At 41.3% G+C, this 27,714-nt stretch overlaps 1 long non-coding RNA gene across 2 annotated transcripts in view; it reads left to right on the forward strand.

Moving 5' to 3' along the window:
* The first annotated feature begins 25 nt into the window (after positions 1–25).
* LOC147759032 (uncharacterized) overlaps positions 26–27,714 on the forward strand; it is a 29,978-nt gene continuing 2,289 nt past the window's right edge. Inside the window, exons 1-4 of one of the 2 annotated variants that reach the window (XR_015322904.1) lie at positions 26–4,981; positions 7,789–8,332; positions 12,406–15,122; positions 15,976–18,485. This is a non-coding gene — a long non-coding RNA (uncharacterized LOC147759032). Of the gene's footprint in view, positions 8,333–12,405; positions 15,123–15,975; positions 18,486–27,714 lie in introns of both variants that reach the window. The other variant, XR_015322903.1, reaches the window with a different exon arrangement.

Raw genomic sequence — 27,714 nt, forward strand, 5'->3', positions numbered from 1 at the left:
TAGGTGAGCGCGCCGAACGGTAAATAAAAAACGTGTTTTTTTCTATTGTATCAGAGGCGTCTTTATAAATGTGTAGTTTTAAACTGAGTTATCTGCGTTAACAATAAGGCAACTGTGTTACACAATTTTAGTAGTTTTTAATCTCATCGATAATAACAAAAATGAAAACGTACTCTATTTAAAACTTAGTTTACAAAGTGTAATAAGTTGCTGAACCAAAAAGTGTACATGCTATTCATATTAAGTTATAGTAGAGTTGATCAGTAACCACAAGAGTGCAACGGAAACAAGAGTCATTTCATTTTAGAGGATACAAATTTTGTGCATCGGAGACGTCTTACGGCTTACCACATCTGCTTAATTATGTATCTTTAGCGACGTTACCTATTTCGATATAACATGTGAACATGGACAACAAGCAATAGAATACGCTTCTAGTATGACATTTTTAATAGTAAATGAAGGCACCAGTCGCTGTCTTAGCATGACTGTTCACCAATATCCTGACCGATTCGTATCGAGCTTTAATCATGGTTATTTAGAATGTATTTCTGTCCACTTAAAACTGGTCTTGTCGGTGAAGAGTACGCATAATTCTAATTGATAAGTTAATTTCGACAGTAAAATTGGTATTTTTGTCAGCTACATTTCTCTCATTTCTTGCCTGGCTGCTACAGCAGCCCCATGAGTCTCAATTGATATAATAAGATATAGCAGTCAAACATGTGAAGGAAGGTCGTGCTCAGCTGGAAAATATAAACATGTCGCTGCATGAACCATACATTCACGTTTCTTTTTCAGAAAAAAGTGACTACAAGTAAAAAATCAATTTAAGAACAGGCCTCATAGAAAGTTATAATATACAGGAATGCTTAATCGCCTCCAGTCAATATTATTACCAACAATAACAAAGAGCGATTTTCAATAGATCAACTAACAAAGACTCCAAATAGTCTTTAATTCATTTGCGCGTTGTTTAGATGAACGCGTTTAGGAGCAGACGAAATATGTGTTAAAACAACACTAAAGAATAAACCAAATGAATATTTAGAAAATCTATAATTGACGTATTAACCGCAGCTATTTATTTCTACTTAATTTAAAGGTGTAAAATATTTAAGCGGCCACAACTGCCCCAAGTTAGTTGCCCACGTTGTCAAATAGACAACTGACTGCTTCATGTTAAAACACTAGCACTGGTCTGCCTGTTTCATGCGTAAATTTAAGCAATGCCAGAACGGTATAATGATTAGATTCACTTGTCAACCTCTCCATCGTGTTTGAAGCACCGTGTGGTGCGGCCGTTCTAATCAACTTGAGTGAGCGAATGAGTGACTATATGTATAGTAGCGTCTCAATGACACGGACTGTAGAGACGGGAGATGTGCTGCATCCATCTTATTACCTGACCCGAGTCTGCTCACGGATCTAGATGTGATTGGAACCTTCTACGGCCATTAGATCATTGCGCGTTTTGCTCTCCTTTTCCCTTGAGTATCGCACCGCACGCGATCGTTGCACTTGACTTGAGCAAGCGACTGCTGCCGGCTCGCATCTCCCATCTCTTGTTTCTCAAGTTGTTTCCTCCCCCACGTTGGTGACGCCAATCGAATGCACCATTGCCACTAGAACCGCATCGCATGTGGGCTGGACCTCAAGCGGAGAGAATGGTCGCGTGCCAGAACGCTCTCCCCCAGCCCGCACCTCGAAACTCACTACCCGTCGGCTTTCGACCGTGAGAACCAACCACCGAGACGAACGGCTCTGAAACTTTTGTCAGATTAATTCTGTCATGTAGGAATATTTTCTATTTAATTTACTGTGTACAGACATAACGTTGCAGTAATTTTTCTTTTTAGAACTTCGATTGTTCAGTTGTCGTATTTACTATAAAGGTATATATAAGATATATTGGTGAAATAATTATCTAGCATACATACAGCCTCGTAGCACGACAACTTGTATTGAACTCAAGATATTCTTGACCTGAAAAAAGTGGGATTTGAAGCACGATGTCGGCATCCGATTTTACCCGGCCAGTTAGTTTCCGCATTACAAATCCAACTGGCCTCAAAAATGTTTGAGCCCCTTAAGTGTTCGACCTGCCGAGGATCTTTAGATTTACCTCACAGAATTTGCGCCTTATTGTTGTCTTAAATAATTTTTTCCCCAAAATCTCTCAAAAGCTACATACATTCTGCAAAAACGACCCAAAGTTTGTACCGCATAAGTGCGTACCAAGCAAAACGTGCTTCCGGGCTTACTTCTAGTAACAAGAGCGACGGATAAAAACGTGCCAGTTACGACAAACAGTCGGCCAAATCCTGTTCCAATTTAGATACCGCACCCCATACGTATATATATATGTATAATACTCATCATATTATTGTAAGCCAAGTTAAGATCCAGATCAAAGCTAGGTTGTGTGAAGTTAAAGCAGTCTCTAGCCCGTCGTATGCAAAAATGAAAGTGATTGTTCTTCTACTAACAATAAACCATGTCGGCAGCTACTGTAGGCAATCTATGATAAATCGTAAGACCGTAGTGCTTATTTGGGCCATATATCTTTGATTTCACGTGAATATTTGGATCTGAAAACAGAGATAGATGCTTTAGATGCTCGTCCCAGTCCGAAAGTTGAATTGAGCCTTCTTTCGTCGCTAGTTTAAGTCGAGATTTGAACGTGTTGATGAAACGCGCGTTAGCGAAAGGATTCATTATCGGGATTCACCACTGCATATTCTTTTCACCAAAATAAAAACGGAAGAGCTTACAGTCCTTACGCTTTCAAGGCTTCCTGTATTGTCCTCCATAAGAGAATGTAGAGATGATCACTGGGTCGTCACAAAGGTGTTTTGTCTGTATATACCTCTCGTCGCGAGAGTATCTACTTTCACAAAGACATATGGTCCATGATGAATGTCTAGTTATTGTATACACCTGTGTAAAAATATCCTAATAATTGATAGAACGCAGAATATAGAAATGGTCTGCTATTCTTCATTTGTACAGACGGTGTTCTGTAGTCATACGCTGGTGGACTACTTAAAAGAATTGCGAGCATTCTATCCTCGTTAAGCAATGATAAGGGGGATGAAAGCAATGAAAAGCGAATGTACAGATGTCGTCCAGTTACCTGGGGTAGAAATACGGAGGCAGAGATATACATTCCTGTAGGATTCAAACTGCAAAGGGTACAACAACGTAAAAGTAACTTTAGCTTACGATATGTAGATTCCCTCGGAACCCATTTCTGTTTTGTCTCATAATAATCGTTGGTCAATGTTAGATATGTTATTGAACCGTATTTAGGTTAGCCATGTGCTTGATGAGCTATCGCGTAATGGTTCGCGAACTGTGCAAAGTTATAATTTGCATGCTATGAAAAGATATCTATTCAAATAACTCGTGATTCCTCTACAAATTCCGACTTGTAACATAAACACCAAAGACACCTTTTAGTTTAATCAATCTATCGTCGCACAAGTTACGTTGACGCAAATATGGTTTTTAAGTTCGGCTAGATATATGTTACAGTTCAATTAGAAGCACACATAGTTGCTACTCACAGATTAACAATTAACAGTAACTTTTACCTCACGGCAATAGTTGTTACCCTCGACTCCATTTTGTAGCAAGCGCTTTTGTTGTATATACACTGAAATATACTTATTTATCTTGCCGTATTTTTCGTTTGCGACGGTAACAATTCTCAACCGCTTAACCGGCCTGTCCCTTATATGCCATCTCTCGTGATTAGATCGCGCCGAAAGGCCTAACTATAGGCTGCGCTTGTACCGTGGCTATTGTCGTCGTCGCTATTGTTGTTGTTGTCGTTGGTTATGGCGGCGGCGGCGATGATGATGATGATGATGATGATAATGATAGCTGCTCGTAGCTACGGTTCCCACAAACGGTGTGGCGGTAGCGTTCCCGCGAGAAATGATGCCGAAACCTTCGGTTTCAAATTCGGACTCCTTTGGACTTTTTTGTCCCTATTAGAGTCGCCTTTTTTCCGTGCAGTGGCCGTCTGCCTAAGCTGTACATGTTACAGTTCTCAGCTGTGAGTCGGTACACACCGCGGCGCCACAGATAATTTCCCGCCTGGGGACGTCGACAACGTTAGATCAAAGCTCGTTGATGTGTGTATTCATTGCGTCGGAAACTTCCTTTACTCGCTGTGTTTTGTGAGAATGAATACATAACGTCGTCGCGTTCAGTTACAACAAAGTGACTTTGGACAAAAAGCACAAAAGGAATAAGCGCGCCTACGGTAAAAACGCCAGGAAAAACAATGACAACAGAAACGGCTGACGTGAAAGAAGCGATGCATCTCGGCACCTATTTATAATAACAGATTCCGATAACATGCATTGCCCATATATATATATATGTATATATTCGGCCAGCAGCTTTTCGATCTACCTACCCTTTGCACTACCGTATCGATAGTGTGTGAACATGCGTGGAATCGTCTTAAAAGTGGTACCTACGAGCAAGTAGATCCCTCAGCTCTGCCTTGCTGTAGCTCATTGTAAAAAAAGCTCGTTATAGGTCTTAGTAAGGCAAGTGGCAACTTAACGGTTCGAAGGCTAAAGCAAGAAGAAACAATTGTGGATCTGTGAGTAGCCTAACCTAAGTCTTCACTGTTGATACCTAACTCTAATATCGATCTTCTTGCTCCCATTCAAATCTTCAACTGGAAAATATATGCACGCTAACTTCTCTTATTATTCGTAAAAATATGTAATATTTTAATTACGTAGCATTTAAATTTTGGGACATCCATATTCCACACGCGGTCGCAGTGACCCGTAAAAGTAGACGAGTACTATTAATCATTACTGAAAAACGAGCCGTAAAGCAAAATGTGAGCGTGTGTCATACTGCTGGCAACAGGAAACTCCGATGGAAAAACCTTGGCAACCCAATAACTAAGGATACTAGTAGGCCTCCTTCAACAACTCCTTCAACTTATAACGTAACGAACTTCAGTACAACCTTTTCAATTTTTTCATATAGATCCTTTTTTTCATATAAAATTTTCGCATAAATAATAAATTCAAATAAACATATGAAAGATGAATCGCTCAGGCATTCACTGATCGGAAGTGAGAAGTGTGAAATAGACTTTTTTTTTTATTGCTGTTTTTAACTGATAGAAATGTAATTACTTATAAAAATAAAATAAACACATCGAGTTTGACCTCAGTTTGATGCTAAATAGCGCTGCAAGGAGTCTTCTGGTTAACGGCAAAGTGGCCCTACAAACGAAGAAGCAATAGCGATTGTCTTGCTAACATCACTTCGTATACGAAACTCGTGGAAATGCTTGGAAGCGACCGGCAGCGCTGCCTCGCGGCAAACGAACGAATGACTTCTAGAAATCGGCCGCGCGTACATTTGGCATTTTCAAAATTAGTGAAACAGCGTAAGGGCACGACAGCGCCTTTGGCCGCTTACACATCGTATTATTTCAGAGAGTGGTTATTCGATATACGTTGATTAGTTAATCATTATTTAACTTAGCTCTGATGCCTATAGTATTAAATAGAAGAAATCTTTCAATTACTGGTACGTGGCAGTACTTGAAGAAGTAAATTCTTATCAGCGGATTTATCTTACGAATCGTAACTGAATTATATACAAATGGCTTTTTAAGCCCGATAGAAAGCAAAACTAAACACTTCAATGACCCAAATAAGATATTCGTTCTCATCGGTTTCACCAGTTTGACGAGTGATTTTCAGGTCTTGCTCATTCTGTATAATGCGCGCGTCTACACAAGCTGTCGCTGTATTTAATGAAACCAAACGTTCTAATTCTGCGTTTAAGCTGGCCCATTTGAAAATTCGCGGCTTTTTCATCCGCCTTTAAGTCTCATACTTCTGAAAGCAAGTTGCTATAAGCTCTGCAAACGCGAAATGAGCTTTACAGCGGGACGGATTTTGTTATATCATAATAGCTAAATATAGGATCGTTCAAGTGCACCGTGTGTAACTCAAGAATCGAATGGTACATATATATGGATGGCATGCTTGCATAGTTAGACAGACAATAGTTAAAGTACAACTTTTTTCTTTATTTAAATACACCTGCGAGTACTCAAGTAAGTAAGTGTCAGTTAAGGAACGAATTCTAAAATGTAACGGGTAGATTACTTATGTTTTCTTCTTTAATCAAAAATTATATATATATAATCTTGCCGTATTTATATGCAGTAGTCACTTTAGAACATACGGCGATGCCTAATTCAGAGTAAGTTAGCCACGGACTCGGAATATATATTGAAAAATCTTCCTAAAACGGAATCACTTTCTGTTAATTATTATGTTCAATAAGAAACAGTGGTTATGAATCGTTGATCATTGTGTACGTTACAGTTCGTTCCTATTTTCCCTTCCGAAACCGTAGAAACTGTCTATTTTTCGTACCTCAGCTCTGTGCAGATGCTATTACAATTACAGCCACGACTGCTCGTATCGTCAACTACCACTACCGGCATGAAATGCCACAGCGCAACTATGGGAACCCACTTTGACCGGGGCCGTCCCGGTACAGTCACTGCTGATGTTACGGCCGCTCCTACTGCTATCCCCGCTGTTTGTTGCTGGGAGTTTTCCTATGAGATCTGACTATGGGAAAAATGATGTCGGATGACGGGAAACAAACAGTTGCCACGGCCAGCGGCGGCCGCTTCGGTCGGCTTTGCTAGCATAGCTCATGTTTTTAGTCATGGCCCAGCCAACTGGCGTACTGCTTCTGGCACGCATACACTTTTAGCCTCAATAGAACAGAAGTGCTAGGCGCCAAATGACTGATAGAAACACTTTCTGTAGCCAAACAAGAAGGAGGCAAGTTGAAGATGACATTTGCCTGTATTGTACTATTAGCGGATTACTGCTGCATGTAGTGTTGGTATTACATAGTTATGTTGGAAGCATTTGTTAGCCTCTTTCAGATTAAACGTTTCGGCATTCTAAAGTATAACCATTTTCTAACGAACCGTTAGATCGAAGCCAATGACGACGGCAGAAAGACTCAATTATAATAAAACTTTGAATCGAACATTATTCTGCACGTACAACGCCAAACGAAAGCTCTGGAGCTGACATGATCAACCGTAACCTGCAAAACGATAAATCCGGCATGCTACAGGTTATCTAGAAACAAATAATCAGTACGGTTAGAAGGTTCCTTTTGTCTCTTGACTGAGTTATCGATAATCTAAACGTGAGGCATTAATGGTTTTTTTTTAAACAATACCTGTCTCATAACATCACGACGTTTGTTGAATTGGCAGCGATCAAAGGATCAACTATGCCTTGTCAAAAGCTAGGTCTCGAAACCGACCATTATATCCACGAAAATGCCGGTATTTAATAGAATTCAATCAAATTATCGTAAATTTTCATTCATCCCCAGATTCGATGCATTGAAGTATACAGGATCTAATAGACCGAGTGTCCGCACATGGAAATGGAAATGTCCCTTGTACGCTAGTACGCGCCATGGGCTGCTAGTACGGCGAAAAGCATGCTTGGATTTAATTTAAAAAACAGAGTATTTTCATATGGTTGAGATCTCACAGCATTAATCATTTTCCTATGAATGATACTGGTATTCATGTGTTGAACCATTGAGCGGTAGCAATGTACCGTCCTTTAACCAAAACCTTAGCCCTCCTTTTATGATGGAGCAATTAAGTAAGCGTATTTAGTTAATATATAAATAGTGAAAGGGAACAATTCAGTAATACTCAACATTTGAAGAAAGGTTTTCCTACAGCAATTGAATGGAACCAGCGGATGAAGAAGCTGGCTTTGCCCCTCTGTGCCAGCGTCACCGCCGTCGTCACCATTACACGATGCTTCATTATGCCGTTACGTCTGTCATGACCAGATCGTCGCCTTTGGTTGTCAGCCTTAGCATCGACACCGTCAGCGACACGATCATCATCATCATCAGTCAACCGAAGAAATGCCGAACGAAGGAAACGCCCCGTACGCGGCCGTCGTAACTGCAGCGACGCGAGAGCAGCAGTTTCGGCTGTAATAGCAGTGTGACAATGGGAAAAACGAGCATCGCTGCTCGTCAAATGGACGAGTGGCACCCATCTGTGATGTGTAAACTGTGCATATTGGATTATGTACGTATGTGTATCTGTGTGTGAAAAACTATTCGTGGCATTAGCAGCAATGCAGCCAACGGCAGACCGATCCTTGAGAGAGTTCCCCGTGCGGTTGGCTGGCAAACGACGACACGTAGAGGCAGCTAAATTCGTGAAGAGTACGACCGCGGCATCAACAACAAGACCGGCGACCACTATAGGGTAAGTAGTGAAGTGTTTATCGCGACGGCTGTCGTGAGCGACAGATTGGTGGGGCTCGATCACAACGCAGACCGTTCACCAGTTGAGAAGATGAAGTTTCACATCGCAGCGCGTCCATATATATCTATATAGATAGATAGATAGATAGATAGATAGATAGATAGATAGATAGATAGATAGATAGATAGATAGATAGATAGATAGATAGATAGATAGATAGATAGATAGATAGATTTTAGATAGATAGATAGATTAGATAGATTAGATAGATAGATAGATTAGATAGATTAGATAGATTAGATAGATTAGATAGATAGATAGATAGATAGATAGATAGATAGATAGATAGATAGATAGATAGATAGATAGATAGATAGATAGATAGATAGATAGATAGATAGATAGATAGATAGATAGATAGATAGATAGATAGATAGATAGATAGATAGATAGATAGATAGATAGATAGATAGATAGATAGATAGATAGATAGATAGATAGATAGATAGATAGATAGATAGATAGATAGATAGATAGATAGATAGATAGATAGATAGATAGATAGATAGATAGATAGATAGATAGATAGATAGATAGATAGATAGATAGATAGATAGATAGATAGATAGATAGATAGATAGATAGATAGATAGATAGATAGATAGATAGATAGATAGATAGATAGATAGATAGATAGATAGATAGATAGATAGATAGATAGATAGATAGATAGATAGATAGATAGATAGATAGATAGATAGATAGATAGATAGATAGATAGATAGATAGATAGATAGATAGATAGATAGATAGATAGATAGATAGATAGATAGATAGATAGATAGATAGATAGATAGATAGATAGATAGATAGATAGATAGATAGATAGATAGATAGATAGATAGATAGATAGATAGATAGATAGATAGATAGATAGATAGATAGATAGATAGATAGATAGATAGATAGATAGATAGATAGATAGATAGATAGATAGATAGATAGATAGATAGATAGATAGATAGATAGATAGATAGATAGATAGATAGATAGATAGATAGATAGATAGATAGATAGATAGATAGATAGATAGATAGATAGATAGATAGATAGATAGATAGATAGATAGATAGATAGATAGATAGATAGATAGATAGATAGATAGATAGATAGATAGATAGATAGATAGATAGATAGATAGATAGATAGATAGATAGATAGATAGATAGATAGATAGATAGATAGATAGATAGATAGATAGATAGATAGATAGATAGATAGATAGATAGATAGATAGATAGATAGATAGATAGATAGATAGATAGATAGATAGATAGATAGATAGATAGATAGATAGATAGATAGATAGATAGATAGATAGATAGATAGATAGATAGATAGATAGATAGATAGATAGATAGATAGATAGATAGATAGATAGATAGATAGATAGATAGATAGATAGATAGATAGATAGATAGATAGATAGATAGATAGATAGATAGATAGATAGATAGATAGATAGATAGATAGATAGATAGATAGATAGATAGATAGATAGATAGATAGATAGATAGATAGATAGATAGATAGATAGATAGATAGATAGATAGATAGATAGATAGATAGATAGATAGATAGATAGATAGATAGATAGATAGATAGATAGATAGATAGATAGATAGATAGATAGATAGATAGATAGATAGATAGATAGATAGATAGATAGATAGATAGATAGATAGATAGATAGATAGATAGATAGATAGATAGATAGATAGATAGATAGATAGATAGATAGATAGATAGATAGATAGATAGATAGATAGATAGATAGATAGATAGATAGATAGATAGATAGATAGATAGATAGATAGATAGATAGATAGATAGATAGATAGATAGATAGATAGATAGATAGATAGATAGATAGATAGATAGATAGATAGATAGATAGATAGATAGATAGATAGATAGATAGATAGATAGATAGATAGATAGATAGATAGATAGATAGATAGATAGATAGATAGATAGATAGATAGATAGATAGATAGATAGATAGATAGATAGATAGATAGATAGATAGATAGATAGATAGATAGATAGATAGATAGATAGATAGATAGATAGATAGAGTGCGATTGTCGTTCTGTCAATGCTTTCCCTCACGCCAATACTTCTGGCAGTAATGATGGAAAGATAAACATTTCCGATTATCTAGTAGTTGCACTTGATTGTAAGAGATTCGTCTCCCCCGAAATACGAGCATTATATATTTAAATTGCTCAAACATAATACTTAATTGCATTGTTGGATGGCCAAAACCGTGTATATTTGCGAATTTATATAATACAGTATCATCGCGCGTCGTCCCAGAAGGGACTCAAAAGTGGTTAACAGGTCACAACAACACAATGACAACAAACCGTAAAGATCTTCATACATCGTCATTACCTTAACTTTACCAGACTAGTTTGAACAAGAAAGCAAATTGGTTCGCAATGCTAATGGAAATAAGTGGTAATGTACTAATGACAATGAGAATGTTTTTTGAAGTATATAAGCCTTTTTGTTATCACGATGATTGTTATATAGCGAAAACGGTGGCTTGGAGAGTAGATCGATTAACGCATAGTTCTACTTCGATACGCTAGCGTACACTGACGTTTGATATTCGAAATTTCAAAATTTATGGAAAATTACTAAACTTGAGACACCCGGCGGCGTTAACTGTTGAAGATGTCATCTGCCAACCAAAATACATCAAAACGAAGCGATCCAATTCTGTTGATCGTTGCTACTATATTGCCCCGAGTACCAGAAGTGGTTTATTCCAGACATAAATGGAAGCAAATTGTTTAACAGATGGAATATATATACAGAGTGTTTGGCGAAGCCATAATTTCGTCTGTTTGACCAGACGAGACAGAAGCATACACCGTTGACTTCGAAATTACTTAGCCTTCTCTGCGTGTATATTTGACTCGAATAATAAGATGTGTTCTTCAAAATAAGGGATATAATCCCTTGATGATTAGTACAGCTTTTATGCGATTTTTTTCTATAGTACCTAGAGATTTTGCCGTTGCTGTTAATGTTTTCGTTCGTTCGTTCGTTCATTCAAATGTATTTCGGTCTCCACGTGTCAATGTACATAGTAGTACTTCATAGTATTAGAACTAGAATTTCCTGCACAAGTCTGGCTCAAGTAATGATCCCAATAGTACGAGGTTAATTATTGGCAATCTCCGGTGGATCCGCTCCACTCTCCGATGGAGCTTCTTCCATCGAGAGCAGCTGCAGTTTCCCACGGGCCCAGCAACACTGGGTCGGTTGGTCGGTCGGTCGGTCGGTCGGTCGGTCGGTCAGTCAGTCAGTCAGCCAGCAGCACCAGCAGGCCGTTACTGCTATGTTCGCCGGCGTGTAGTTGTGTACCTTCGTCGGCTGTGGTCCATGGCGCTGCCTACGCCCGGAGATAACCTCGCCCACACAGAAAAATTATCTTTAGTCGAATTTGTTGGCGGGTTATTGCTCGATGCGCCACGAGTCGTCGGCTAACGGGGGGGCGGCGCGCATTGTGTTACACGAACAGCAACGCCACTGCAAACATGGACAGCACGATCCACCAATGACATCACCCAGCAGTTTTATTCAATTATTCGTATTGTTTCTATCTAGGTACTTCTTTGTCTAGTCAAGGAGCTTGTTTCTGAGTAATCTGGTTTCATAGTTTTTTGCTTCAAAATTAGAGACAAGCTTTTTTTTAGCGCCTTACAACGATCACTTCGTCCAGACAGATAACAAAATCTTGAACGCGTCACTGGCACTAGACGCTTAAAGAGAACAGCCTAGGTTATTATTATTTGTATTATTAATGCATGTGAAGTAATTACACAGACTTAGAGGTAAATTACAGTTTAGAAATTTGTGCTAATTATATTAGCGAATATCATAAATTCATTCCATCTCCTGTCGCTTATATGTTTAGAGTTGTACATTTAAAGGAAACCGCTTCTTAAGGTTTCGATCTACGACCATACATAGAGAATTATAATTGCATTCGTTTCTAGGCAATTTTTAGGATTAAAATGAACCCTCAATGATGACACACGGTGACGTAACAACTAAGATCTTATTAAACGCCTTGGGAAAGATACTACTCTACGGTTAAAGATCAAGATGGAAGAAAGCATTTTTTTAAGCCTAGCAACTGAGGCTGGCATTCCAACCCATCTGAAACGTATTTGCAAGAATATGACTGCATTAGGTGAGAACTCGGCTTTACAACGTAACGGCTTGTCTAATTATATGTATTCAACTAGATCCATAAGCGGAATAAAAAAAAGACGAGACAAACTGTGTCAATATGCGACGCTTAATTACCTGTTAACTTGCACAACGCTGAAAAGTCACCGCTTCGATGGTTTCCCACCAGTCCTAAGTGTTTGCCCCCCCACCCCCACCCCCGCCCCGCCACCCCGCGCCCGATATTCAGTAGGTGTCACTCGCCGCAGGATTTACTTCAAGAAGCAGAGCTTCGCCGGTCCGCCTCCGACAGAACCGCTGCTTCGTGGGAGAATTTCTCTGTCAAGAGCAGACGCTCAGCTCAGTCGCATCGCGGGAGTGCGTTCCGCTATACTTAGGCTCCCTCGGTCATCTATAGATGAGACGGCCTGCTTTCGGAGGAGGCTGGTGGCGTGTTTGACAACAATCGGTAGCCTGCTCCCAGGGTTGCCACATACAGGCCTCCGACTCGCTCCCATCGTACTAGTAAGGGAAATGGCGAACCAATATGCGTACTGCTCTAGCGATTCACAACGAGTCTCAGACAAGGCTAGGGTAGAATAAGGATGGAAGCAACGAGGAAATATCTGCAATTGCCTAAAAGGGCAAGCGTTCAGACACTAATCTGCGTGGCCTCTATCATGACCCTAACCTGGACCTGAAAGCCAAAGGCGAAGCATCAGTCCTACAAAGACCGTCCTCTATGATAACGTAGCACTTACAAGAATATCCAGATTAAGGAAGTTAACGTACCATGAGGAAAATAAAGAGTTGGCCTTTTTTTTAAATAAGCCTTTTTGTGTGCGGTTGTATCAGCGTGAGACAACAACAGAAACGTCGAAAACCCTGCTCTAGCTTAATAGCTTAACTGGATCAAAATTCAGCTGCTTTGTCAAATTAACCCCGATGCATGCTACATCAGCATTCGATATGTTACTTATATAGTGTGATATATATAGAGTGATGGATTGAACGCTAATTAACGCTTAAAAAACTGATATTAATGTTGCGTACAAGCGATATGTAAAAGCAATGAATGAAAATTCAAATTATTTGTCAAATATCAAGCCATGTATGATCAAACAAGTAAAATATATCTAGCAATGACATCTATAAGATTTCGATCTGTTTAACTTACAGCATGTATCTTTTTACGGCAGTAAAGTGTCGAATAATCCGTTTAATCAATAATAACTTAGTTCTTAACGTGGCTTTTAAGTATGGCTTCACGGCCCTCCGATGCTGGCTATAGCGCTTAGGTTGATTCCCACAGTTGATGAGTATTGGATAGGATATCAGTGAAATGTCAAACCCAGTAGCATTTTACGGGTCTACGCGCGTGAACGCGCTGTGTAACTTTCTCATCCCTTAGCAAAGTCTCAGATCTATCGCTGTTCCGGCCGTTCCCTGGCGCCATTCCTCCCAACTACCACCACGGCTATTGTTGCTATTACCGGCTGTCGACGACATCGACGATAATGTTGTCTCAGTTATCCCTCACGCGCGTCCGCTTCGACCGACCACCCGCTCGCTCGCCATAGCGTTCGTTCACTCGCGGTCTCTTGCTGGGCCTTCCGCGCGCCTTCTTGTGTCCCGCGTGCCCTCCACTGCTTAGTTCATCGTAACCGTCAGCTCCGCTCCCATCCACCTACCCAGCAGCCATTCACTTAGCTGTAGCACACGTTCTTGTGTGCAGCTATTTTTCTTTCTCCAATCCTCTACCGTACTATAGAAGTTCTCCCACACATACGGACACCAGTACACGGCCATTCGCGCACGCCGGTTAGAAACAATCTTTACTCTCCCAGAAGCACTTGGGCTGTGGCCAGGGTGTGAACGGCCCTCCGCGACGACTACTGCCAGTGTTTCTCTATCATAAGAGGAACTATCGTACCAACCCAATCTGGGTCTATTTGCGATTGCTGTCTGGTATCCGATAATAATAATAATGCTACCGACGATAAGCGCCTACTCGCCGTTCGCTTTCGCGGCCGTGCCCTACTACTGATGCCATCCGCAGAGGGACACGTTCAGACACGCACTCAAAGTGAGTCAGGTAAAAATGACGAAGGGCAATTTCTTCGAGCGGGGTAGACGAGACATCAGACGCGATTGAAAAGTTCTAGCTAAGCTTGTTTATAGCAGGCTATCACATAACGTAAAACGTTTTACATTCGATACTGCAGTTGAGCATCGCTTTATAATGCAATCGATCGCCAAGTCAGCGAAATCATGCGGCTCGTTCATTATTGATCATTAGCTACCTATTTTATAGGCAGTACGTGCGCAACTGTTAGCCTTTTTTATTGCATTCTTGAAGCGTCGTCTGCAGGCGTAAGGTTACACATCTTGCCACCTCATACTAAACAGTGAATTAGGTTTAGTCGAGGAACCTATACATATATATAAGGCTGATGATTGGAAGCAGCTGAAAGTACAGTTGCGCCATAGCACAGGAGGCATCTTCTGGACTCATCACTTGCGACCACCTTATTACCAACAGGTAACTGACGAATTCGATTTCTACATCGTTTATATTCAATGGATTTATGCATACAAGCATAAATACGACTTACGTGATGCTACACCACATGCTGAGTCGGCTACATTCGTGTGTAGCTAGAAGCAATTTTGCAGAACATTTGAATCGTATCGACAAAGACGGAAAACTTATCTTCTGCAATTGTAAGGTCCTGGAAAAGTCTGTATCGCAGAGGGTAAACAATCAAGTAACTTAGGCTTGAAACAAAAATTTGCGTATTTCGCATGCAGTTGTGCGCGTGCTAAGTTCTTGTTCAGATTGAACAATACAACGAAAGTACTATTATTACCTGATATGGTACCTACCATGTTGATAATTTTTATTGTCCCTTTTTGTTAATCTCTTCTAGCTGACATGGGGCATATTTATGAGGAACAACAGGTTCCTGCATCCAACAACATAGCCGTCTAAGCTAGTTCGTTCATTTTTTTTTATCAATGGGTTCCCATTCAATTTTCAGAATTGATAAGTATCCATGTCGTTCAATGTAATGTCTTGTTTGGTTAATTGTGTCCTTTCTTCTTCCCGTTTGCCCACCCCCGATCGGCAGTTCGAGGCTTTAAAGCAGATATAAATATAGGTTAGTACCCTTCTGATCTGGTTCGTCTAGGTTCTCACTAAAAGCGACGCGACTGGTAAGCTGGACTCCCATGAGTAGGCTCTATGCGTGTACAAGATTAAACACAGTGCGACCTCACCATCCGAGGTTACCACATGCCATCGAGCTTGGTAGGCAGGATGGGCAGAGGAGTGCACACCGTTAGGCAGGGGGTAAGTTTTCATTTTGCCGTGTTTTTCACTGTGTCATTGCCAGACGGAGGGGGATACATTAAGGAATCCTGGGAAGGAACTGATTACCTGGGAAATGTGCCAATGGATCCTGTTGGCTCCATGGACTCACACGACCCGCGGACGCCAGTATGAGGAAATAAGCTCAGAATATCCTTTCTGCTACTGTCGCAGTGGCTGGGATAACTGCAACGGTCTGAGAAAAAAATACACTAAAAGTAACAAACAGTACTAGGCTTCAGTCGTGTGTACCTTGTATGATATGTGCCGCACCCTTATTTAGCTCTTAAGTTCGAATTCATCAAAAGTTTCTCTTCGTAATGCAGATAAATATTAATGACCTTACTTCATTCGAAATGCTTTGTGTTCTTGTGCGGCAAAAGTGTTCGGGAAGTTGCAGTGCCATCGAAATAAAAATCACAAGTTTTTGTGCATATTTTTATTTACCTGAATTTAGCTCAGATCAGCATCACACACAAATAACAATGTCAGCCGAACGTCCTCCCAGACACCGGTTGCAAAACTCGATCTATTTAGCATAATCTTAGATTTATCAGCATCATCAGTCTCACACAGCGTCAGCATCTTAGGTTTTGTATTATTTTCGGTATTGTTTTATACATTCTGTCTTTTACATAGCTACAGAGGGAAAAATCGAATCACAGCCGGAGGAGGGGTCTTGATCTCATTACAGCGCAACGGGATCAGCGACTACAGGAGGATAATTTTTGAGCTGTTTCCTGCGCGATGTCCTGTTCTATATCGTTGAGGCTGAACGTAAATCGTTCAATGTCCTCGTTCCGCTAGTGGACTCTTCATTTCGATAGTGGTTTTTTACCGCTCCAAACTGTAGCGTCCCATAGCCACTTCTGCTGCCTTTGTCAAGAAAGTAATATCGACCTAGTATTTATGTACATATAAATTTATCTAGGGAAAAGCTTCATTTGAAATAAAATGGAACTTTTCGATGGGCTGAATAGACTTGTTGTGAGATAGTGTTTCAAGTTCAGGTTTAAAGTTTATTAGAGTATTGTCCAGAATTATTTAAGGAAGGAAAGGAATAAAAAAACCGTGCATCTATAATTTGCATTACTATACGTAATCGCATAATCGATTACTCTGAATTGTCGAAGACCGCGATACAAATTTATGATGTTCCTTAAAGGATCGAAACCTCTAGCAGCACTTACATTTTCCTACTCGAGCAACATCTCATTGTCACAAATGCCCCGAATAGTCAGGTTGCGTCCGTGTCAATTAATCCCTATCATGTCCACCCTTTTTCGTCACAACTCTCTAAATCGATCCTTCTCTAGACAGAAACAGAGGATGACACTTGCCTCGTTCACGGCAAAAACCGCACGTGTTCTGGGTCCAGTTCCTGAGGAATTAATTTTTTCTGCTTTTTCCTTTCATCTTCAATACGAAGACGCTGTTATATCTATAGTAAATCCGGTGCGCTTTCTCGGCCTTCTACTTTTTAATGCGAAAATAGTTACACAGTAGCTGGCTGCTCTATTTGGCCCTATCAGTAACCTTAGCATCCCTATTGAGACACTAGTTTACCTTGCAAAATAACGTATGTTAAATAAGATCATCGTATTACGCTACTGGAGATCGCCCAAGTCACAGCAGGCAGCAGCGCATTATGAAACAACACGGCACGGAGCGAATGGTGTTGTTTTATGTGAAAGAACGCGGCGACACCTCAGCCAAACCCATGTGAAATGCCAGCCATTCGATGCCCTCTCCCGATGCCATCTACCACGAATATCATTCAACTTTTGACGGTGTTGGGCTATGCATCGACAGTTTTTGGAATTGTGACAATTGTTACTACACGACTGAGTCAGGAAGCAGCTTCCTGTACAACGTAACTATCCAAAGTTAAATGGAAGCACGCAGTGGGCCTATGTAAGCGCGTCACCAAATGCTGCCATTAATGTTACTGACTGCAAAGTGCTTATTTGGTCACATACGAAATCTTCGTACAGAGGTTACTCGTTCGTTACGAGCGTCCCAAAAACTACCTGTCCGCACAAGTTTTTCGTGCCAAGCTGGGGTACTCTGAGCATTCTTTGGGCTTCACATGATGCACATCTCCTGGCTCGCAAACAACTGACCCACAATCATCGATGCTCGATTGAGAACTGGCCGGATAGCGCGTCGTTGCATGGCGAGGTATTCGATCGTGGAGTGGCGGTTAAGTTCGTTTAAACTATCGATGGTGGCTTTCGTCAGCGCTGCTTCGCTTTCTTGCATTATAGACTACCTACAAACGTCTATGGGCTAGATTCCCACGCCGCAGGGGGCAACATCACTTTTCAAGAATACCAGCCCTGCTCTTGCATCGAGTTCAGACATTTCTCTTCAGTCTGCGTTTCGTTCAACAACTGTAAGGCACAGGGGACACCTATTGGAATCGATTGCATCGACGCGTTATTTTGAGGTAAAGCAATGAGAACCTTCCCCGATTAAAGACAATGGCAGCAGCAACAGATAAGTTGGAAACTTACGACGAACTACCTATGAAATGTGAGCTAAATAGAGTCTTCTTGAAAAAGCTTGATGCATTGCGATAGTCAGGAATAGTTAATTTTCTATTGTCAAGTATTTCATGAACTACCGTGGGTAACAGCTGCTCGAGGCAGAAAATCGCCTCTGTTGTATCGGTATTGAGACTGGTCTCTTGTGTTAGATTTGTATAGATGAAAAACATCATCGTTTCAACGACAAACATTTTACGACTCGTACAAGTCTCTGGTATACTGAAGTAACGTTCCTTTGCCTGTCTCTTGCTCTCGGAAGCCACAGGCTCCGACTGATTTTCATCAGTCCTCAAATCATATCAGACTGATTGGATATTTTCGAATTTTTTGCAATGATTTTATGTTTAGAACTTGGCAATAGGAGGCCGGTGTGTATTATTCTCCTCTGTATTTAGAAAGTTTCAGCAGCTAAGCGCGTTTAACGTTAGAATCTTGTAGGAAGTTTTTTGTTGAAAAATTGAAAAATCAGGCAACAATCCCACAAATTGGTTCAACTCAATCAGCCTCTTATATATATATATATATATATACATATATAAAGGTGGTAGGGAAATTAGTAACGCCGCACGTATAATTGAAATTAACAGCAATCTAAGTGATACCTGTTCCTGCAGATTTTGCGTATTTGCATGCCCTTGATACTTTTAAAATAAGTCACACTTCAAATTGGTTATGCAGATTAGTCGAGCATCGACACCGTACTTAAATACAGTAGCATTCAACAACGAGCCGGAAAAGCAGCTCAAAGTTGGCTCATCTATAGCTAAACTATGGATAAAGGTGTCGCTTTAATCTGTTTGCTTCGTGCGCCCCTCGCTCTTATCGTCTCACCTACGTATCAGGTTTTGAGTCTTCATCTGCGCCCAGTCAGCTGGTCAGTCTTACAGATACTTTGACGCTAGAAGGTATAATGTGCATGTGTGTATACCTATTTCAAATAAGCAGCAACCTGTTGTCGATCGCTCCGGCTGACCCGGAGGCTCCCAGAATGTACCCCAGTATTACTACTATGATAGCGGAAGAGGGCCCATAGATGTTCTAGTCAGCTCAGGTCAGCCTTTTTTGACTGGCCTGTCGAAGAGCAACAGCATATGGTGCTTGGATTGTCGCCACCGCCACCGCCACCGCCGCCGCTACTTCTCAGCATGACCGACAGACTTGTCGTCCTAGCCTTAGATCTGTTCTCTGCCTATATGGAGTCTAGCAGGACTCGACTTCCTATTCAGGAAGGGTCACTTCCCTACTGTTTTCTGCCTCATCTTTTTCGTTGATATATATACATATATATATATATATGTATACGTACATGCAGTCTATATGTAGGCATATATACGTTCGATAGTAAACGAAGCAGGTTGCTGGGTTTTGGCCCAGGCGGTCTTACTTGTTGAGTTGTTACTGCCGCCGACGCTGCTGCTGATGGCGGCAGGTCGCTGGCCTTCCTGGTGCCATGACGATGGCCCAAGAGGTGAAACGAATAATGCTACATGTCTTTGTTGGTTAGGTCAGCGCTCTTCCCGTTTAATAGTGGCTTCCTATTTCCGACTAAAGGCTGGGGCACACAAAACCAGCGTTCAGAAGGCTATTGAACCTTCAATGGGTCCCCGGACCGCCACTCATCCACTCACTTTGGCGCTTTCCGCTATTTTCTCTCTTTTTTATGCTGTCGCCTCTATGTATAATGTATATGTATATAATGGCGAACGTATATGAACATCATTTTACGAATTAAGCACGCCAAGAGAGGTAACTTTCCGCGAACTATGCGATTATTGCTTGCTTTGTTGTTAAGATATTTCCATGGCCCAGAAAGAACTAATAACAGAACTGTGTTCCTGTCTTCATCTAAATGATTGGAACAATAGGAACCTTTGCTTCACATTTCGGACTATTTGATAGATCTCAATAGGCTTTCCGAGCGCTTGGCCATAGATATTGTCCGTTTATAATGCTGCCGAGTTTCTACATCGTTAGCGAACCTGGCCGTATGGTTATATTAACACAGAACGAAAACTTCTTTTTTGCCAAATGAAATCATACCGCTTTACTTAGAACGATAACCTGTACGGATAGGATTTAGAATCGTTTACCTTGACTTGGCGCAGGCTCAATGTGGAGGCAATGGCCTGTCAGGACTGGCGTGCCAGCGTAATAGTATCGTTCTAGCGATAAATAACATTGTAATTTTTTTTTATATTCTACAATCGCATCATGTATTCGTTTAGGTGTTTAAGGAAAAATAACTTCGAAAGTTGCACTTCTCAGCAACGTACTAAAATGTCACTTTCTACATGTCTCCAGAAGAGCTCTACCAATAGTAGAGGTAGAAATACTACGTTCCACAAAGATCGCTACATGTTTGTGACAGGAAACTGATTATAGTTATGTTATTGTTCAGTGAGATATTGACTGAATTTTTCGTGTTGAATGCAACAGGTTCGTTCTTGCTTTATCTGCCCTGACTTGGCCTGTCCTCGTGTTAGCAGGGACTTCCCGGCGCTATTTTTAACTAACAAGCTATTTATCGTCCTAGCGGTGAGAGGAAAATAGAAGAAGGAATATTTGCTAAGGTGTCAGCATTTTTATTTTTGCAAGGGAACTATTGGAAATCAGCATAGCAGTATGCAACGGGTTTCCTAATGGACTGCATTTGAGGTGTGCTACGTTCTTCCTCTTTTTAGTCTGCCGACTGATCGACCCCGAGTCATAGCCTGCCATCCCGTCATGAACCATGCACAGGGCCCTTCGGACACCTTAAATGTTTACAAATTAATTAATTGGGTGAAACATCGTATCATCATTTGCGTTCTACATTAGCTAATATAGTTGCAATATGTGCAATATGAGTGTAATTAATCAGTGCATACTAGTAGCCGTTCATTGTTCGGTTCAGGTTTTGTACACATAACAGGCACACCTGCTCGAGCGGTGACAAGCGGTATTCGCCGATTGTTTCCAGAGGCAGCCTCTGTTTCTAAGCAAGCAACCAAATGAGTGAGCGAGTAAACGGATGAATGTTCGCTCCACTCACCCCGTCACCTACCTCTACGAGAGAATCACACGGCATGGCGGCTGGTACTTCATCCTTCACCATAACGCCAGCCGCCCTGACAATAGCAAGCAGACAAGACGCTAGGAGCTATGAGGTATACACTGATTGTAGACATCGCGTCAGCCAACGATCTTGTCCATATTCACTCCCTAGAGCAGCTTAAGCTCGTTCTTGCAGGCCCCTGCCGCCTCGTCTTAGCCACCCCATCATTCCCCCAAAATGTTCTTCTTGTCGCTCCCTCCTCCATCATCATCGGCTTTCGTGATAAATTCCCATATATCTAGCCGCATTATAGACCGCCAAGCCGTCGTGCTAACTTCCCATAAAGTCGACATTGCCTACACCAGTCGACCAGTAAATAGGCACGGTACACACAAATGGTGGTGATTCGATGCATGGTCTAACAGAGAATATACAAACGTTAGTTCTCACCACAGCCGCTATGTTGTCGGACATAATTTCGAAAAGGGTGGCTCGAAAGAGCGCTCAACGGTCCCATCGCTAAACAGTTATTAAAGCAGTAATGACAAGGAATACATGCAGCTAAAAATGTTTATATAATATGCGATGATCCATAATGTGGACGCAGTGAAATGAGATGCCGTCAAGCTCAACAGTATTTAAAGAGACGGATTTTTCTAACAACAACTGCTAAATCTGTGGTATGCATTTTCAGTTGCTCGGCTTGCCGTCATTATTTTTAATGAGACATTTGTTTCATACGTAAATTAGGTTCTACATTGATCCCCGTCTCTTTGAACTACCTGTTGTTCAACTGTTATTAATGGTGAAACTGCTGCTGCTGCTGCTGCTGCTGCTGCTACTGTCCGACGTTCAAATCTGTGAACAAATTTCGAAATTGTTCAACGATCAGCTGACGTCGCAGACACGCTGATATTTGTCCACATGTGCGCCAATCGTCATACCACTCCTACCGCATGAACAAATACAAGTGAGACAATGAAACGAGCGTCTATCTATGGCAAGCGAGCGGGCAAGGCACCAAGCGCGCAGCCAGCCGCCAGTATAAGCAGAGCGAGAAGTGCGGTCGGATCAGGATCACATCGTCGAACAACCACGGCTGTTCAGCTCGGATCAGTTTAGTTCACAAGAAAAGCTCGGGAGCACTGGCAATAGTAGTTATCATCGGCGCTCCCGCCGCCGACACGACCACTCTACCGGTTCCCTCTGCGCAATGAGACTATTCCCACGACCTTCTCTCCCAAGTACGAAGCAACGGCGAACAAGCAGACAGACCAGAGAAGCAGCGAGCAGCGTGGCCACCATCGCCGTCGCTGCCGTAACCAGCCAGACCGAGCGAGCAGCCTCAGGTGCAGCAGGAGCGATACAGAAGCACAAGCATTGATTACCCTCGCCAGATCGGCGAAATGGGTTTGACTGCCCTCGCCCATTTCGTGTCAACCCGGCAAATCGCTGAATCTTATCAGACAGAGCTCCGAGTGTCGGTTCAGCAGAACGTGCTCGGCTCCGATGGGTAGTGGTCCGTGTGGCCGGTGTGGCTTAATAGCGTGACAGACGGCTAGAAGATAACAGACAGAAAGCCGACGGAGAGGTAGTCGTCCATTTAATAGACTGTCCGGCGTGTGTAGCATCTTAGTAAGCCACGACACAGCAGTTAAGTGACAGACGACAGATGAAAAGGTGATTCGTAGTGAGTGCGTCATCAGATCTTCTATCATTCCTGAATTCTGCCATAACGAAGGATACAAGCGACGGTGAGAAATTATCAGCATTATCACCGTCATCATGTCAGCCTACTGCATTAGCTGATATTTGAAGTATAATAAGCCACATAATTGCCGATAGCCGTAATACCTTACAACACTGGCTGTATTACATTAACCTGATTGGTTCCCCTAGAAAGGTACAACGTGGAACGACGACCCGATACGTCAAGTAAGATGTCTCCTGCTGCTAGCGTGGCCGTCTCCAGCCCCACGATCGATAATTCATCGACAAAACATATCGACCAGATTCTGAGGTCTGGTGATACAAAACTGCTACTCAAGTTGCTCTCTGATGGCGATCTAGGCCACGAAGTAAATGTCAATGTCTTTGACAGGGAGGGCTTTACCCCACTCCACAAGTCGGTCCTGGACGGTAATCTAGAGCTCGTCAAGCTGTTAGTGAAAGTTGGCGCCGATGTCAGGTTAGCTTCACGAGACGGATGGAGTGCGCTGCACATTGCCTCGTTTGCAGGACATTTTGCCATCCTGTCGTATTTAATGGCTTGCTCTGACAGGCCCCTGGCGTGAGAAGGTACAGTTGCAAGATGCATCCGCAAATTTCCAGAAACTGAATGCCAACATTAATGAAGAATCTCAACGTCTACTTCTCAAAACCTGTTGTCCTTCTAATACATGAATGTCCACTATGCTTTTGGAACATCTGCAATGGAAATGCTACTGGATAGCTTTTCCTCTAATTTTGCCTTAGGTTTGGAACGTCTTCATGAGAGTGTTGTGTTCTTATAGACAAGCCTGCACCGTCCATATCTTGGCTACCCGTGGGGTAGTCGTTCAGGTAAAAGCTGCGTACATTTAGTGAGCAAGAATTCTGAGTATTGCTTCTAACCACAGACCAGTGTGTTAGTCTATTCAATAAGGACAATCCGCCTTTTCGGACAGATGGCCCCTCGGCAGGTGAGATTCGCTGTGCCAGTCGACGTCCGCTTTGAGCCGAACTTCGCTCCGGCTCTTCTGCCACAAGATAGCCTGGACCCTTCGCGTTGTATTCTCGTCGCTCGATTCGTGGTCAAGTTCAGAGAAGAGTTACGGATAAAGCCTGAATGAAGCCCATGTCGATGAAGTTTCCTCAGAACCATAAAGACCTTGGGTGGTTCTTGGGTTTAATCCGTGTACCCGCAATTACGATTACGCGAAACAGCATAATAGCCTACGGGTAATGTTTGTTCGGGACGTACCTTGTTTTCTAAGCTTTATTCGTACGGATTATTATATGCTGTTTTTATTCTATGATTTACGTAAAATTTGTTATGCTTAAAAACAGCTTCAACAAGCGAGCAAACGCACAATGCCAGCACTGCCAAAGGTTCTCTCAGGGCTGATATCCAACGCAATGACAGCCAAAGCAGCAACAGAACATGCTTACGAAATGTATTCGATATCACTTCTCATAGGAAGATCGAAACAAAAACAGCAGCACTGGTATAGAATCATAGTAAGGGTAGGAAGACTAATCGAAATGGAGACGGGACGTCTTTGCTAATATCCGGCCGTGGGGCACCACTGCCGCACAACTATTAGGCGCACGATCAGCACGGAGCGATGAAGGCAACAGATTGCGCAGTATTGCCACGTTCGGCAGCGAATCGACACCGACCAGAGTCGAAATCCACTGGGGTGAACGGTGGATGCCGCATGAACGGATGGCGTCACCCGCTCATTCAGTACCCTTTCGAACGACGATAGAAGGTAACGAAAACGTCTATACTGCTTCTTTTCGACCAAACAGGATCCTTTCGCTTCAGGTTCTTTTAAAAGATCAACCTGCGACGGACATGTCGTGCACAACTACTAAAAAACAACGTTTACCTAATAGCCAACTGCGTCACCTGAGTGATGAAAGGTTGCTCGCCAATGACTTTAGTGATACGTCAGAAACGGTCAGACACGCCAGCTATTTATATAACTATTACTACTTAAAGGCGAACTCAAAAAGCAACACTCAATATAATGATATATTGATTGATGTCCATGTTTCATTGCTACGATGTATAAAATGCCGACTGTGATTTTGTCGACGAATGATACATTGCTTTGAAGTTGTGATTTGCTCGAAAGAGATAATGTACTAATGCTCGTTGCAACTATGCCCCCGTTAAACATAAAAACAAAACAATAGCGAAGATATCGGTTACGTCTGTCACCGATTGTTTCACCTGCTTCACTTTCTCTAATTTGTACATATGCAGACGAGTATACGAGCCCCTATATATATATATATATATATGGTAAAGTTGAATGAAATGAAATAAACAAAATGGCGATATGGTCCTGTATATAGGAGCTGTACATACAGAGAGTGTCGATGTCGGCGTTGAAACACGAAATGATAACGCTGAAATTTGTAGATCTTGTATTGAAGGATGTTAACTTCTCGTATACAGTATATAAATCAATCAACAAGATAGAAAGCGTTGACAGTTGCGTCACAGCCAGACAACAATACCAACTACAGCAGTAACCATAAAGATCTAAGGAAGAATCTTCCGATTACTATCATGTTAATTACAAAGTTAGATCGTGCTCATCAGAGATGGCGCCTAAATTTAGCGAAGATAATTATGACGATGATTTCGAATTTCAACGAGAAGGTATTGGTAATTGTCATATAGAACAAACGAATATATGGCAAACAAAGATGGCGAATGTAAAAAAAAGTATGGTAAATTATGGCAAAGGAACTTTAGGAAAGTTGTGTCAGTGTTTAGTAGAGAAATAAATTGTTACAACTCATGACTTGTTACTTGAAAAACAAACTCTATATGGCTCTTTATTCATGGATTTGCTTATTCTTATGTTCACAATTGCTAAAGCTTTAAAGACGACGTCCACCCCCTCTCCCCCCCGCTGCCCCCGTCACCATACACACCAACTATTTCAGCGTGTTCAGATAGATAGGATAGATGCACATAATTAGTTGTCGTTTGAAGATATAACCTTCAGTTTTAAATAACAATCCTATTTAATTTAAGAGACCGACCGACATTTTAATGCTGATCAGAAAAGCTGTGTTTATGCAATCTGGGCTGGGATACGCCTAAAATACTCCATAACAACATAGGAAACATTCGATTCAAGAAAGCACATAGGCTACTAAACATCGTACTAACTGGGTCTGGCTAGCAGGGATATGTATGTAATGATTTTAATTCTAAGTCATAGTTTTATGGCTTTAATTTTAAGTCATACTAATAAACTTCACGTGTAGTCCTATAGAAGATAAACCGTTTATAAAAAAATTGTTCAGAGCTCTTCGCGCATGCGTGCGCTGCACTTTGACTGTAATGTATCTCATCTGGCGCGCAAAAGAAATCAGCGTGTCAACGATATATGTGTCTGTGGCTATTAATAGTTTGTGTATTTGTTAACGACTCGATAGCGACAAACAGTGTTAAGCAAGCGATCCATTGATTAGAGGGGCACAAGAAGAACATAGAAGAGTAACAGCTGCTGGATTAGCAGTGAGCGGGCAGTAGTGATACGCTGTCCCTGAAGACAGACGCTATGTCGCCGTCAGTTGATGTAGCCACATCTGTCGGTGCATTGCCACCTGTAATGATGCCTAGACAATGCCGATCGCCATGTGGCGATCATCAGAAGATTTCCTCAGAAGTTAATCGAGGTAAGCCTGACAAAAATTTACAGGAATCTTACCGATCTTCATCGGAATCATAAACGTTGTGGGTACTGCATATGTTGAGTTTCGACAAAGTATTGATCATTATTCTAGCTAGATGACTTTAATACCTGTAAAAAAATAGAAATTAAGATTAAGCTGGGGTTAGCGTCATTGGAAAGCTGAGATTCAGCAGTGACAGATATGCTACACTACCTGTTCGAACGCCTATCCTCAAATTTAAGGTAGAGCGGCTTAGGAATAAGTGAAATTTGCGCAAAAATTTCCTATATTTTACACTACGATAAAGGTACTAATCATATCCAGGCCTGTGCAAAATGGTTGCTGTTTTGGGGGAAACGGCTTATGAATTTCAAGGTAAAGGCTACTCCTCGACGTGGCGGAATGACTGCGACGATTAAGTAGCACACACGACATCGCCAAGAAACAAATGTCCTAAATTTTTTGAAAAAAGCTGGCCACAAAGAAGTTTCGCTGTCGGCCGAATTGAGGCAGAGTAATTTACTCGACCCTATATCCATCTAAAATACTCTATAAAAACGGCATCAAAGGGAGCCGTGTCTAAAACGATTGATCATGACTTATACGTAAAACAATGATGTGTGTATAAAGAGAATGTGCTTCACTAACAAAATTTGTGACAAACTCCAGACCAACGTACAAAATGATGTTACGCACGCTGGTTAATGGTGCATTATGAGCTGCTGCTACCGCTGTCGTCTGATGAAATGATAATACGATTGTCGATTGTCAACAAATG

Source organism: Varroa destructor, unplaced genomic scaffold (genome assembly GCF_002443255.2).
Source record: "Varroa destructor unplaced genomic scaffold, Vdes_3.0 BEIS01000001.1, whole genome shotgun sequence".
Lineage (NCBI taxonomy): Eukaryota > Metazoa > Arthropoda > Arachnida > Mesostigmata > Varroidae > Varroa > Varroa destructor.